This window comes from Puma concolor, chromosome B2 (genome assembly GCF_028749965.1).
Source record: "Puma concolor isolate L17-30 chromosome B2, mPumCon1.1.hap2, whole genome shotgun sequence".
NCBI classification, from domain to species: Eukaryota; Metazoa; Chordata; class Mammalia; order Carnivora; family Felidae; genus Puma; species Puma concolor.
The window spans coordinates 127,409,700-127,423,608 of NC_141671.1; the positions used below are offsets into that span (position 1 = coordinate 127,409,700).

At 42.7% G+C, this 13,909-nt stretch overlaps 1 long non-coding RNA gene across 1 annotated transcript; it reads left to right on the top strand.

The window, feature by feature from the left end:
• The first annotated feature begins 2,480 nt into the window (after positions 1-2,480).
• LOC147581246 (uncharacterized) lies at positions 2,481-13,675 on the top strand. Its single transcript, XR_015250879.1, has 4 exons — positions 2,481-3,036; positions 10,305-10,434; positions 11,653-11,792; positions 12,425-13,675. It is a non-coding gene; the product is annotated as an uncharacterized LOC147581246 (long non-coding RNA).
• Positions 13,676-13,909: the final 234 nt, after the last annotated feature.

Consider the following 13,909-nt stretch of genomic DNA (forward strand, 5'->3'; position numbering starts at 1 on the left):
TTTCTAAGGATACAGTCATATTGGATTAGGGCCAATTTAGGGACCTTATCTTGACGATTTACAAAGACCCCATTTCCAAATAAGGACACATTTGCAGATACTGGGGATTAGGATTTCAACATATGGGGGAGCACAATTCAACCCATAACAGAGTATATGAGCTTTTTATGTTTATTCAAAGTAGATAGGGTTTAAAAGGTTGAGAATTTCAGGGACGCCTGGGTGGCGCAGTTGGTTGAGCGTCTGACGTCGGCTCACGTCATGATCTCACGACTCTTGAGTTTGAGCCCTGCATTGGGTTCTGTGCTGACAGCTCGGAGCCTGGAGCTTGTTTCGGATTCTGTGTCTCCCTCTCTCTCTCTGCCCCTCCCCAGCTTCTGCTCTGTCTCCTCTCTCAAAAATACATAAACACTAAAAAAACCAAAAAACAAAAAACAAAAACCCTAAGAACTTCAAAGCTTAAAAGGTGTAGCTGAGACCGGGAAACTGGACTCCATAAAAATCTGCTTTTTCTCCTTTTTCTGCTTCTATTCTTACTAGGACCTGCACCCTCACCCCACTTCACACACACCTCATAATGCAAATAGTGTATGTCCTCCTTGTAAGGGACAAGGAGTTAATGATATCTTCAGAATAGATAACATCTAAGGAAGGACCAGGTGAGAATGACCAGACAAGCCATCACATGTGCATTCCAGATCACCGCACTAGACATCTCAAGGTCAAGGCCCCCTAACTCCAAGGAATGACACCTGGGCCCTCATCTTCGTTCTAACTGGTTTCTGGATGCCTGCGGGGACGTGTACACCAGACCACTGTCCTCCATAAAAAAACCCAGACCCTGAACACAGATGAGACTCATGCTCCCTTCCTTTCCATGTCTTCCACATGCTCTGTCTGTATCTGCTCTGCTCTTACTTCTTTCTGGCTTGCGTTTGGTTCCATCCTGTGCAAAGCCGAGGACTCTCTTGCTTGGTCCCGCAGGACCCCCTCTGGATCCTCGGACCTGGGCTGCCAGCATCATTCCCATCACAGCTGACTTTTTACATAGGTTCCCTTGAGATGATCCCTAACTTGGTGACACCCATCACTAGTCAGTGATGCTCTTACTGTGGAACTCCTCTTCCCCGCCTGACCCCCATTTAGCCTCAAAAGTCAGCAAACCAATGGATTCATAAGTCTCACATGGGAATCTTCCACACTGTCACTAAGTTCGGGCTCCTAGGCAAGCAATCCTCAAGAGTTATTGCCAACGTAGTTTTCTTGAAAATTTAAGTTCCTGGCTATAAGAGAAAAAAGTGAACTTCATTAAAAAACCTGAATTATGCTAGCAACACCAACCCCCTGCCCCCAAACACACACACACACACACACACACACACACACACACACACACGCAATACAGATACACACAGGAATGTGTGTGTATGTATGTACACAATGAAAGGCTAAATCTGTTGCAAAGGAGCTTTCACACAGAGGATGGTAAGATAGGAGCTTGGTTTGGGGCCTGTACAAGGTGTCCTTGGTGAGCCTGAACTGGCACTGGGCTGCAGAGAGGATCCAGGCTGAATAGAAGTCCTGTGTAACCTGGCCATCACCTCCTTATTCTCCAGTCTCATCCAGAGCCTTCTCTCTGCTTGAATTCCTTCTCCTTACTGTGTGCAGGGCTGTTGTGCTCCTATTAGCCCTTCAAGTGACCTCCGTTTATAACTTCACAAAAGGTATTTTTTTAATTTTTCATTTATTTACATGTTTGTTGGGCTTTCCCCCATTAAACTGTGTGAGAGCCGAAAGTAGCTTGTCCTTCTCAGCATTTGGCATGTAAGGCAGACTCAGCATTTGTCGAATAGATGAATGGGTGAATGGATGAATTTATGATTCAGGTATAGTGGCATGAAGGACACCCTGTGATTGTTTCAGTATTTTTCAAGGTCAGATATTACATTATTCCCACAGATTCTATTAATGAGCCCAGAATATCTTATGCCATCTTATTCCACTTAAAGATGATAAGGACGCTCTATTTAATTCTGCCCTGTCTTGCTACTTGTCGATGAAGGCTTCTGGTGAAAGTGCAACCAAACGAACGTGAGTTCACTCCCGGGTGAGTCACAGATAGAAACTCCACCAGTGGAGTTGTTGCACAAAGGAAACTTTATTTGCAGCAAATAAAAGAGGTCACAGGCAATAACTTCCAAAGCCATAACTACCCAAGCAAGGGTGCCTGGATCTCTTTCATTTAGGGTTAGAATGAATATTTAGATAGGGGAGCCTAGCCATCATATGTCGAGGTGGGCACAAGGTCATGCCTGTGCCTTAAGGAAACACACGTATACATACATTGCTGTGTCATATAAACGAGGCCTGTGCTCCTCTGTGGGCGGAGATTTTACTATTATGAGGTAAAGGTAACTACTGGTCACTCTGTGGGCCACTCCATGGTCCATCTGTGCAGGTGAGTCACGGATTAGGCTCAAACTGGTCTAGGTGGTCTGGGCCATCAGAGCTCTTCATCTGGGTAGTCATTATTGCTTGAGGGGTAGTTTCGGTTTCCATCAGGGGATGCTCTGCTTCTAGGATCTTTGCCTTAGTTAAGAGATAACCTGGAAAGAAGAGCTTAAGGACAAATGTGGGACAAAGGTTGGTGGGTACAAGCAGATGAGCAGTAAAGGTCAGGTCTTGGGATTCAGCTGGTGACAAAAACATATCTGATGCTGGAGCTACAGCTACCGATCTTTTTTTTTTTTTCTAATGTTTTTATTTAGTTTTGAGAGAGAGAGAGAGACAGAGCATGAGCAGAGGAGGGGCAGAGAGAGACACATACAGAATCCGAAGCAGGCTCCAGGCTCTAAGCTGTCAGCACAGAGCTTTATGCAAGGCTCGAACTCGTGAACTGCGAGATCATGACCTGAGCCCAAGTCGGATGCTCAACCAACTGAGCCACCCAGGCGCCCTGACAGCTACCAATCTCTAAGTGCTGATTGGACAATCACCAAGGAAGGATATTTCAGGAAGGTCATGTTTGATTTTCAAGTAAGTCTCCTTAATTAATTATTTATATCTCAATTAATTATATCTCACAAAGTATCCATATTTGACTCCATTCTGTCTTGAAAAGAAATATTTAGGGGTGCCTGGGTGGCTCAGTGGGTTAAGAGTCTGACTTCGGCCCAGGTCATGATCCCACCCTTTGTGGGTTCCAGCCCTGCGTCAGGCTCTGTGCTGACAGCCAGGAGCTCAGCGCCTGGGGCCTGCTTCGGATTCTGTGTTTCCCTCTCTCTCTGACCCTCCCCTGCTTGCACTCTGTCTCCTCAAAATAAATAAATATTAAAAAAAAATGTTAAAGAAAAGAAATATTTAAATCAGAATGGAAAACATTTTACAATTTTTAAAAAGGAACTAGAATAACTCTTAATGTGCTATTAGATTCCAAAGTTCAGTGAAAATGCTTCATTAAAATATCCTTTTCCCCCATGGTCATGGGACCATCATCCTAGGACACTTAAGAGCTATCCACTGTATTTGTGGATATCAGGTAATTTTGAGATCTCAAAGTTATTTTTCATTGAATGGGGTCAGGGTAACATTTAAATGAGGAGTGAAAATAAGGTGTGGAATTTGCTAAGAGGGTGCCTTTCCATTCATTATGCTTCTGGAAAGATAATGCAAAGTGGCAAAAAAGAGGGAACAGTGATCCTCAGGCTTAATATTTCTAAATCCTTGAGACAAGGTCCAGGATTAAATGGACACAGTGATAAGTACACAATTTACTTCAAGCCATTAAATAAATGATTTTCCATTAAGATGATTTTGATTCAGTTACAATGAAGTTTAATTAATATTTATTGAGCGCCTTGAGGAAACAAAGTTTTGATCATGGGTTTCTCGGTATTTCCTGGTTGTTCTCAGTTAAAAGCCCTGTTCCAGCTCTGGACATAATCCACTCTTACTAACTCCCGGACCTAATCTCATGCCAATGGATGCCTCTTGTAGAGTTTATTCCCACAATCTCTTTGCACAAGCAGAAGTGTGGATTCTCAAGAAGAGAAAGTTATTGAGCTGTCTTCCGCCCAGCTTCCATTCCCCAAATTCCCCACAGACACCCCCAATGCACCCCAAATCAGTAGCCCTCAGTCCCGACTACACATTAGAATTACCTGGGGAACTTTGAAGTTCTTTTTAGGAAGTTGAAGAAAAACTTTTAATTGGGGAGCTCTTTGCCAGGCTAATTAAATGATCTGAGTGTGAGACACAGATTTTTGGTTTTATTTTTTAAATTTCTAGGTCATTTTATTAGTTGTATTCTTTTCTCTCCTCCCATTCCCAGTAATTTCTGGGTCGTTTTAATATTTGTCCAAGGAGGAGACTATTGAAATACAATTCAACAGAGAAGACTTGAAGCTCTTAATTGGCTTTATTAGGCAATTCACGAAATGGGCACCATCCCACCTAGGAAGCAAAGAGGAGCTCCCAGGAGTTGTCCAACACGGGAGGTTTTTATAGATGGGAGGGTGGGGCAAGGAAGTTATTAGCAAAAGAAAAGGATTGTTTTTGCGAGGTTGCTTTCCCTGGGGGGGGCAATAGTGGGGGGTCTTGTTATGCAGATGACCTCATCTTGCTTTTGGGGGGTGGGGATGGAGAGGGCCCACGGGGCAGATTACTTCATTAGCACTAAGCAGAAAATTCCTGAGTGACCAGTTAAGACTAAATTTCTGGGGCAAGTTGAAACTGCAGTTAGGTTAGGTATTAAGACCCAGTTTGGAGGCTGGGGCTGAGTCACGTCATTCCGAGCTTGTAGGTTTTGTTGTCATTGTTGCTTTTGTTTTTTGTTTTTGTTTTTTTAACAATGATGAGGTTTTAGAGTGTTGGGGGTTTGGAGCTGATGGCCAAGAAAAAATTCTTGAAGACGTCTTTGGTGCAAAAAAGGTGATTTTATCAAAGCACGGGGACAGGACCTGCGGGCAGAAAGAGCTGCACCGGGGTTGAAGAGTGACTGGTTATACACTATGGAGTTGGGGGAGATAAAGTCAAGAGGAAGTTTCTTTTTTTCTTTTATTGAAAATTTTATTTTATTTTATTTATTTTTAATATCATTTATTGTCAAATTGGCTTCCATATAACACCCAGTGCTCATCCCAACAGGTGCCCTCCTCAATGCTCATCACCTACTTTCCCTTCCTGCCCATCGTCCATCAACCCTCAGTTTGTTCTCTGTATTCAAGAGTCTCTTATGGTTTGCCTCCCTCCCTCTCTGTTTGTAACTTTTTTCCCCCTTTCCTTCCCCCATGGCCTTCTGTTAAGTTTCTCAAGATCCACATATGAGTGAAAACATATGGTACCTGTCTTTCTCTGACTGACTTATGTCACTTAGCATAATACCCTCTAGTTCCATCCATGTTGCTGCAAATGGCAGGATTTCATTCTTTCTCATTGCCTAGTAGTATTCCATTGTATGTATAAACCACATCTTCTTTATGCATTCGTCAGTTGATGGACATTTAGGCTCTTTCCACAATTTGGCTATTGTTGAAAGCACTGATATAAACATTGGAGTACAAGTGCTCCTATGCATCAGCACTCCCGTATCCCTTGGGTAAATTCCTAGCAGTGCTATTGCTGGGTCACAGGGTAGTTCTATTTTTAATTTTTTGAGGAAATTCCACATTGTTTTCCAGAGCGGCTGTACCAGTTTGCATTCCCACCAACAGTGCAAGAGGGTTCCCGTTTCTCCACATCCTCGCCGGCATCTATAGTCTCCTGACTTGTTCATTTTAGCCACTCTGACTGGTGGGAGGTGGTATCTCAGTGTGGTTTTGATTTGTATTTCCCTGATGAAGAGTGACGTTGAGCATCATTTCATGTGTCTGTCTGTTGGTCAACTGGATATGTTTGGGAAAATATCTATTCGTGTCTTCAAACCATTTCTTTACTGGATTATTTATTTTTTGGGTGTGGAGTTTGGTGAATTCTTCATAGATTTTGGATACCAGCCCTTTATCTGATATGTCATTTGCAAATATCTTTTCCCATTCCGTTGGTTGCCTTTTAGTTTTGTTGATTGTTTCCTTTGCAGTGTAGAAGCTTTTTATCTTGATGAGGTCCCAATAGTTCATTTTTGCTTGTATTCCCTTGTAAAATTTTTTTTAATGTTTATTTATTTTTGAGAGAGAGAGAGAGACAGGGCGTGAGCAGGGGAGGGGCAAGAGAGAGGGAGACAGAGACTCTGAAGCAGGCTCCAGCCTCTGAGCGGTCAGCATAGAGCCCAATGCGGGGCTCCAACTCACAAGCTGTGAGATCATGACCTGAGCTGAAGTTGGACGCTTGACTGACTGAGCCACCCAGGTGCTCCCAAGAAGGAGTTTCTTAAAGGGATTTCCATATGATAAAGACTAAGATTACTGGAGACTTAGCTACTGGCAAGCTAAGGTTGTTTTTCCCTCTGGCAAAGCATTATCATTAAGACAGTAGGAGGTTCCTGGAAAAATGTTATACTCTGTATTTTCCTAGAGTATGTCAATAGGCTGCAGGTTATAAGAAAATTTAATTGTACCGACCATTTCCTTCTTGCCTTTGTTCCCACATCACTATGGAGGAGAGGGTGGTATTAGGGGCTCCAGGAAACTGAGTCTATAGGTTTTTGGAAGTTAGGTTATTGATAAGATTGCCTTTTTCTTGTAACTTACTAAGATATTTATAAACTGATGGAGGCTCACGTCCTGCATGACTGTGATCCCTGTCCGTTAACCATTGGTTTTCTCTCCCTTTCCTTTGTCACACCTGGGAGGTAGGGGGCGTTGTCAGCTTGTGCTTTGCTCTCAGCTTGCCTTATGCTCTCTCATCAACAAAACCTGTGCCTTACACAAAGCAGGACTCTCATATACCCTAATGTGTCTGTAGTTAAGTCTCTGTTTTTCTCTGCCCTTTAAAGTGTAAATTGCATAGAATCAAGAGTTTTAAAGGTAAAACATATCTTAGAGATCCTCTCTTTGACTTTATTTTTGGAAATCTCCTGCAAAGGATGCATGGAGAACCATTTGAAAAATTTAAAGACTTAGTAGGATGAAGACGTTTGGAGAGAACTGTTTAGAAAGCAAATGCAACGGTCTCTTTTATGTGGAATAGCAGGCCAAAGTATGTTCACAGATCCCCAGAATAGCTGTGCTATACTGGACGTGCCTGGGCGCTGAAGTCAGGAGACTCTTCAAGTCTGGCCCTTAGGATGATGGGCGTGTCTCAGCTATTCCTATCTAAGCTATTTTTCTTTCTTTCTTTCTTTCTTTCTTTCTTTCTTTCTTTCTTTCTTTCTTTCTTTCTTTCTGTTTATTTCTTTATTTTGAGAGAGAGAGATAGAGTATGTGCGCAAGGAGGAGGGACAGAGAGAAGGAGAGACAGAATCTCAAGCAGCCTCCATGCCACCGGTGCAGAGCCCCACGTGGGGCTCAAACTCACAAACCTTGAGATCATGACCAGAGCCAAGATCAAGAGTCAGACACTTAATGGAGTGAGTCACCCAGGTACCCCAAAGCCATTTTCTTACTTGTAAAAATGTGAAGGATAATGCCCCCGGGACTTGTTTTGAGGCTTACACTGGATAAGTATTTATGAGCGTCAGTGGTACATAGTTTGATTTCTTTTAATGGTTGTAAAAATTGCAAGAACCTTCCTTCACTGACCTTAAGAGAGAAAAAGAATTAATTATTTTGCATTTGAATAGGTATTTCTCTATTCTGTCAGTTCTCTAAATATCTCAGATTCCCAGCATAATCTCGTTTAATTTTGCCAGTTGGATTAAAAAAAAATGTATCTGGACTGCTTCCTATGGTTCATTGCTGGCCTCAATTCTGCTCTATTCTTTGAAGCATGTGAATGAAATATAAGCTCCATCGTTGTTCTAAGGGCATTTAGTATAGTGGTAGCCTATGAGAGAACTAATCTATATTTAAAAATATATCGGTTTTAAAATTTGTTTAGGGAGAGGAAAACAAAAGAACTAATTACTTGAAGTGAACAAACTCAAAGCAGGTGGAGAACATGGTGAGTTATCCACCAGACGTGACAAGGAAAGTTAGGAATGCACTCGCCGTGGGGGCTCCCAGGCCCCAGGAGACTAATGCAGGGCAGGTTTCTGATGGTCTTTCAGTTGGAGCCTCAAGGAAAGCAGATCTCAAAGCACTTTTCTATTCTGCCTAGGAGAAGTACCAGGGTAGCCTATCAGAGAAAGAAAAACAAGAGAAGATAAGATCTTAACTAGACTGTCTAGGGCAAGCACTTGCTTTTAACCTCAGAACTAAGAGGAAGTGGTGTAGTGTCAGAATGTTGTTTGCAAGGTCGGAAGTTCCACACCAGCCTGGAACAATGCAGACGTCTTCCCAGGCCTCTGATTATAAGTGACAATTGCAGCATCAAGTTTATTGGGCTAAAAAAATAACAGAAAGAAATGCCATCCCCCAATATTTTCAGGGAACAAATTCTTGGAAAAATTGTTTCCCTATGTCTCCTACTCCCAAAGCCTTTAACCTGCTTGCTCGCAGGCTGGGGAGGTTACCGAAATTAGAACCACAGGAGAAATTGAATGATGACAGTTGAGTCTAGTTAGAAAAAGTATTGCACTGTACTTAGTGGTGACGTACCTTTAAATCTTAGCTATGTATACTGACTCTTTGATTATGCCTCGCAGGTAAGTTAGAATAATGAGTTTTGCTATTTATCTTGATCCAAAAAAGAATGTTGTTGGATGTAAAATTATGTATTATTAAAAAGAAAATGACAGGCTCAAGGTGGAGTCACTTGCCCTCCGGACAGAAAACCAAGACTTAATTTCAATTTCAGACTCTTCAAGGAGTGAAATTTTAATCCAATCAGTCTGAAATCCGCACACCCCTCCCCCCAGCACTAATGAGGTAATCTGTCACCTGGGCCCTCTCTATTCAAGGGAAGATGAGGTCATCTGCATGATAAGACCCCAACCCCCTCCCCCTAAGAGAAGGTGACCTTGCCTGTAATCCTTTCTTTTCTTTTGCTAATAACTTCGGTTCCTCTTTCTTATCAAAACTTTCCATTTTGTATAACTCCTTGGAGCTCCCCTCTCCTTGTTAAATGGGGTGCTTCCCAATTCATGAGTTACTTAATAAAGCCAATTAGATCTTAACATTTACTCATTTGAGTTTTATTTTTTAACAGTCCCTTATTTCAGCTTTTTAAATTCCCTGCTCTTTGGACCTAGGACATCTTAGATTGTCACTCTGTCTACCTAATGGCTTCTCTACAAATTATAAACTAGCATCCTCCAGATTACAAAACCATGATCCATGAATAGAAATTATAGAGGTGAAATATTCACCTGAGAACTGTCTGGGAACTAAAAATGTCCAATAATGTACAAGGCTGACTTCCAGAGGGCTTAGCTCAGGGTCATGAGAAAGAATTCAAGCTAAGCCTAAATGCTCATCTGCTCAAGATGTTTTGGAAGCCATTCTGGGGCTCCAGGGCTCAGGAGGAGGCTGGATTGATTACAAGGTCTCTTCCCAACATAAGATTATATGACTTGGAAGTAAATCTGACACAGAAAACTGGTTTCTGCCACCTTTCTGATTTTAGACGATCAAGTATTTATGGATAAAGGCACTAACTTCAAAGTGAGATAATGAAGAGTATGGCCTATTTGTAAGCTGAGCCTTCTCAAGCTATATTGGGATTCGTTAAAGAACAAAACTTCAACTGAGCAAATTTGAACATTTAATTGGCTTTATTAAGCATTTGATGGTTTGGGCAGCATCCTATCTAGCAAGCAGAGGGGAGCTCTAAGGAGTTGTACAAAATGCAAGATTTTTTATAGGAAGGAGAGAGGAGCAAAACATTATTAGCAAAAGTGAAACAAAGACCCTTCCAGGTAAGCCTGCCTTAAGGGAAAGGACAGGGGGTCTTATTAGTTGGCTTACCCTATCTTCCTCTGGGGGATGGAGAGGACCCATGTGACAGATTATCTCATTGGTGTTGACCAGAAAATTCCTGAGTGACTAGTTAAGACTACGTTTCAGGGGCAGGTTGAAACTGCAATTAGGTATTACGCCCTGGTTTAGACTGGGCCTAAGTGGTGCCATTTTGGGCCTGTGATTTTCTTTTTAACAGGTTCCTTAGACAACTATATTAGTACTTTTAAAAATTAAAATATCACCCAGCTTTGTTGTCCTGAATTCCTTTCACATGTATTCCCTGGTCCCTCTTCTGTCTTACTTTGCCAATGTGTTCTTCAATGTGTTTATGTCTTACCTATTCATTATGTCCATTATACCCAATTACAGGGCACTTTCACGGCAGATTGATTTTCATTGCAGACTCCAGTGAAATCACATAGATCGGTTCACCAACAACCTACGGAGCCTGAAGTCCTGTTCTTTGTATCTACTTAAGACATGAGGATAGATAAAAGGGGTCCGTCATTGGTGCTTTGTGTGAGAAATGTATTGCATAAAACACAATTTATTTCCTTAACTCTTTATAAGCTCTTCCAAAGCCAATGGCAAAGCTTATTCCTTCCCAAAAAGGGGAGGCTGCAGACAAAATTGAGTCTTCTTCCCCAGTGCCTGGGCGTTGCACATGTGGGGATAACAGCTGGCCTGGGGGATATTAATAGATTGCCATTGTCCTTGCACCCGGCCATGGTCGCACTCCAGGCTAGAACCAGAGCAGCTGCAGAGGGTCTTGTCAGATTTTTCGGAGCCACAGAAATGAGAAAAATCATTATCTTAGAAATGCATGATATGCTAGCCTCCATTGAACCCCCTCAGATACTCAGGAAGGATAAATGAAGTACACAGTAAAATAAAATTATTTTGAGTACTCTCCAAACTATTTAGTCCACTTTTCTATCATCTTAAGGATACAGAACATTGCCTCTAAAGAAAAATAAAATAGGAGAGGTATTTGAGTAAGAGAAAAATATGGGGCTAAACACTGGAATTTGAATCTGTATAAATGCTACGTGATTGAAGTTCTTAGATGGTACAGCTAAGATACCCATTCCAAGTAAAATAAGGATCTGGTTGCGAAAATAAGAAAAAAAAAGTCAACAAAATTATACTTGTACTGCAGATCTATTATATACCCAATTAAAAATGCTAGAGGATTTCTTCTACTTCCTTCTTTTCCTTTCCCTTTCCTCCCCTCCCCTCCCCTCCCCTTCCTAGTCTCTTCCCTTCCCTTCCTAGTTTCTTCTGGTTCCCTTTTCCTCCCGTTTCTTCTTCTCTCTTTGCTTTTTCCAAGATTTCCTAAACACTTTGTGCATAAGGCCTTGTCACATCTGCAGAGTTGAGGAGAAAGTTGCCCCCCCCTCTTTCCCAGCCGCTGCCACTCTCAGGGATATAGCAGCTCTGTAAAACATTCAAATATAAGTTAGAATGGGCTCAGCTGGGAAGGTGCAGTAAAGTGTGACACACGTTGAGGGGTGGGAGAGATTGGGTTCTGCCAGCAAATGGGGAAGGTCGTGCAGGGAAAGCAGCCAGTCGTGGAATAGGATGGAGGGGGTCTACTTCTGAGAGACCGTGGAGGCAGAATCCACAGGGTCTCGAAACTCAACAGATAATGTGAGCAAAATGAGGTGGAGACAAAGATACCTTCAGCCTTTTAATTACTTGTACTGCTTCCTCACAGAGTTAGGAAAACAGAGCGGATGAATGTGCCTGTTCTCTCATGGCAGCCTCTGTTCTCGCTCCTCTCCAGCTGGGAAGTAGGATTGAACACTACTGTTGATTCCACCAAAGAAAATCCACCCCATCAACCAGCGTTGACAGGTTGGTCTGTTCCATGTGGTTTTGTGTGTGTGTGTGTGTGTGTGTGTGTGTGTGTGTGTGAAAGAGAGTATGTGGAGACGGGGGCAGGTGGAGGTATTTACAGCCCAAGACATTTTATTTTATGAGGTGGGTCTCTTCTCCCAGATATCTTCTTCAAATGGCACCCTCCCCCCACCCACCCAGTTCATGAGTCTCCTCCTCCCGGTCTTTCCTCCTCCTTCCCTTTCATATAATGTCCAATTTGGAGGTTGGATTTGGCCATCCTTGGACAAATAGGTAAAAGTGCTTTTCACAGCTGTGTATTACTGTGGAAAACCCATCAAAACAGCTGTAGTGTTCCATTCCTACTGTATTTCATTTGTAATCTATTTTTTTATGTTTATTTATTTTGAGAGAGAGAACACGCACATGTGGTGGAGGGGCAGAGAGAGAAAGGGAGAGAGAGAGAATCCAAAGCAGGCTCCTCACCGTCAGCACAGAGACCAATGTGGGGCTCGACCCCACGGACATGAGATCATGACCCGAGGCAAAACCAAGAGTCTGGATGCTTAACGGGTTGAGTCACCCAGGCACCCCCAGCCTTCTCCCCTTCTTGGTCCCCTGTGCACTTACTCTCCACTCTCTTGTTGCAGGATTTTTTTTACCACAATACTCGGGATTCGTTGTCTCGCTGCCTCAAAGAATGAAGAGGTAGACACAAAATAAGCAGCAGGGCAAAGTTTATTAGAGTATAAGATCAGAAAGGAAGAATAATAGGAAGGCTCTCTTTACAGAGAGGGGACATTCGAGGGTGAATACCCACGACTCTAGGCAAGGGCCCTCGTTTTACAAGGTTCTGATCAGCCCTCCCCTCTCCCTTCCCCCTTGTTCCTTCTCAGGTTCTGCCCTTATTGGCTAGATGGTTCTAGGTGCTGGGTTGTCCATTCTTGATAGGCTGGTTTCTGGCGTATGAGGGGTGGTGTGTGGGCACACTTAGGTCTTTTGTAAAATTCCTGAGGGGAAATCTGAGAGGGAGTAGGTGGGGTCTGTTACATTCTTCAGAGGAACCTTATGCCTGAGGGGGCTTGCTGTGGTCTGACACTCCCAGCATTGTTCCCAAATAGGTGTTTTTCCCCACCCTGGGACCTGAGGTCCTATCTTTTCCCTCTCTGCCTCTTCTACCCTGTCTTTTCCTATCATACTCTGATACACAGCGATGAACCTCACCTCAACTCCTCCTCACCCATCACTTCATACAGTCTTCAGGAGTCTAATTCTGAAGATGACTTCATTTGTGCTCAGCAAACGAGATCCTTAAACTGAAAGATCCATACCCTTTACAGGATGGCAGATGGGTTTTAAACACTCAAATTTTATTTCTGTCACACACAAAAATGTTATCAAGCCTAGTATCTAAAGCACTGCCGGGGAAAGATTTTAAATACCCATTTTGTAATCTCAGCGACCAATCATATATGCTCAGAGATAGAGAAGTCAAGACCAATGTTTCCGTGTGCTCTCTGACCAGTGGTGGTCAAAGAGGATCGCCCCTGATTTCGCATCTGTGCCAGTCCTTCTCGTTTTGAGCATTTTTGTCTGTGGAGATTTATCATTATCCTTCGTTATTTGGTGTCAGTCCCAACCATCGTGCTACGGAGGAGACTTTGTCTGCCACTCACCTGCATGGTCCATGGAGCCTGCTCTGTACCTGTTGATGAGGAAGCTAAGTCACAGTATATAGAAGCCAGAAAATGCTACTTCTCTCATACTTGGCTGAACCCTGAGGAAAAATACTATATTCCTTAAATCAACCATAGAAGCATTTTGCATTCTTCCTGCCTTTCTTTCCCTTCAAGACAAATCTTGTCACCTCCTTTTATTGGATGGATTGGAAATCCAAGACTTTTTCTTTGATGTCAAATATGTGGATTATTTTATGTTGGGAATTTCCTTCTCTGTTCACTCTTTTTCTAGTGTTCAGGAGAAATACAACTCTTGACCATGTCATTTATTAGAAATGCAGTTTAACGTGGAACCAGAACTAATCCCCCTCAAAATTCCTTTTGTTCTGTGGTCTTGGATTTCTGAGGGAGCCTACTTAAAACTTGACGTAACTCTGAACTTTCACTGATTCTTTG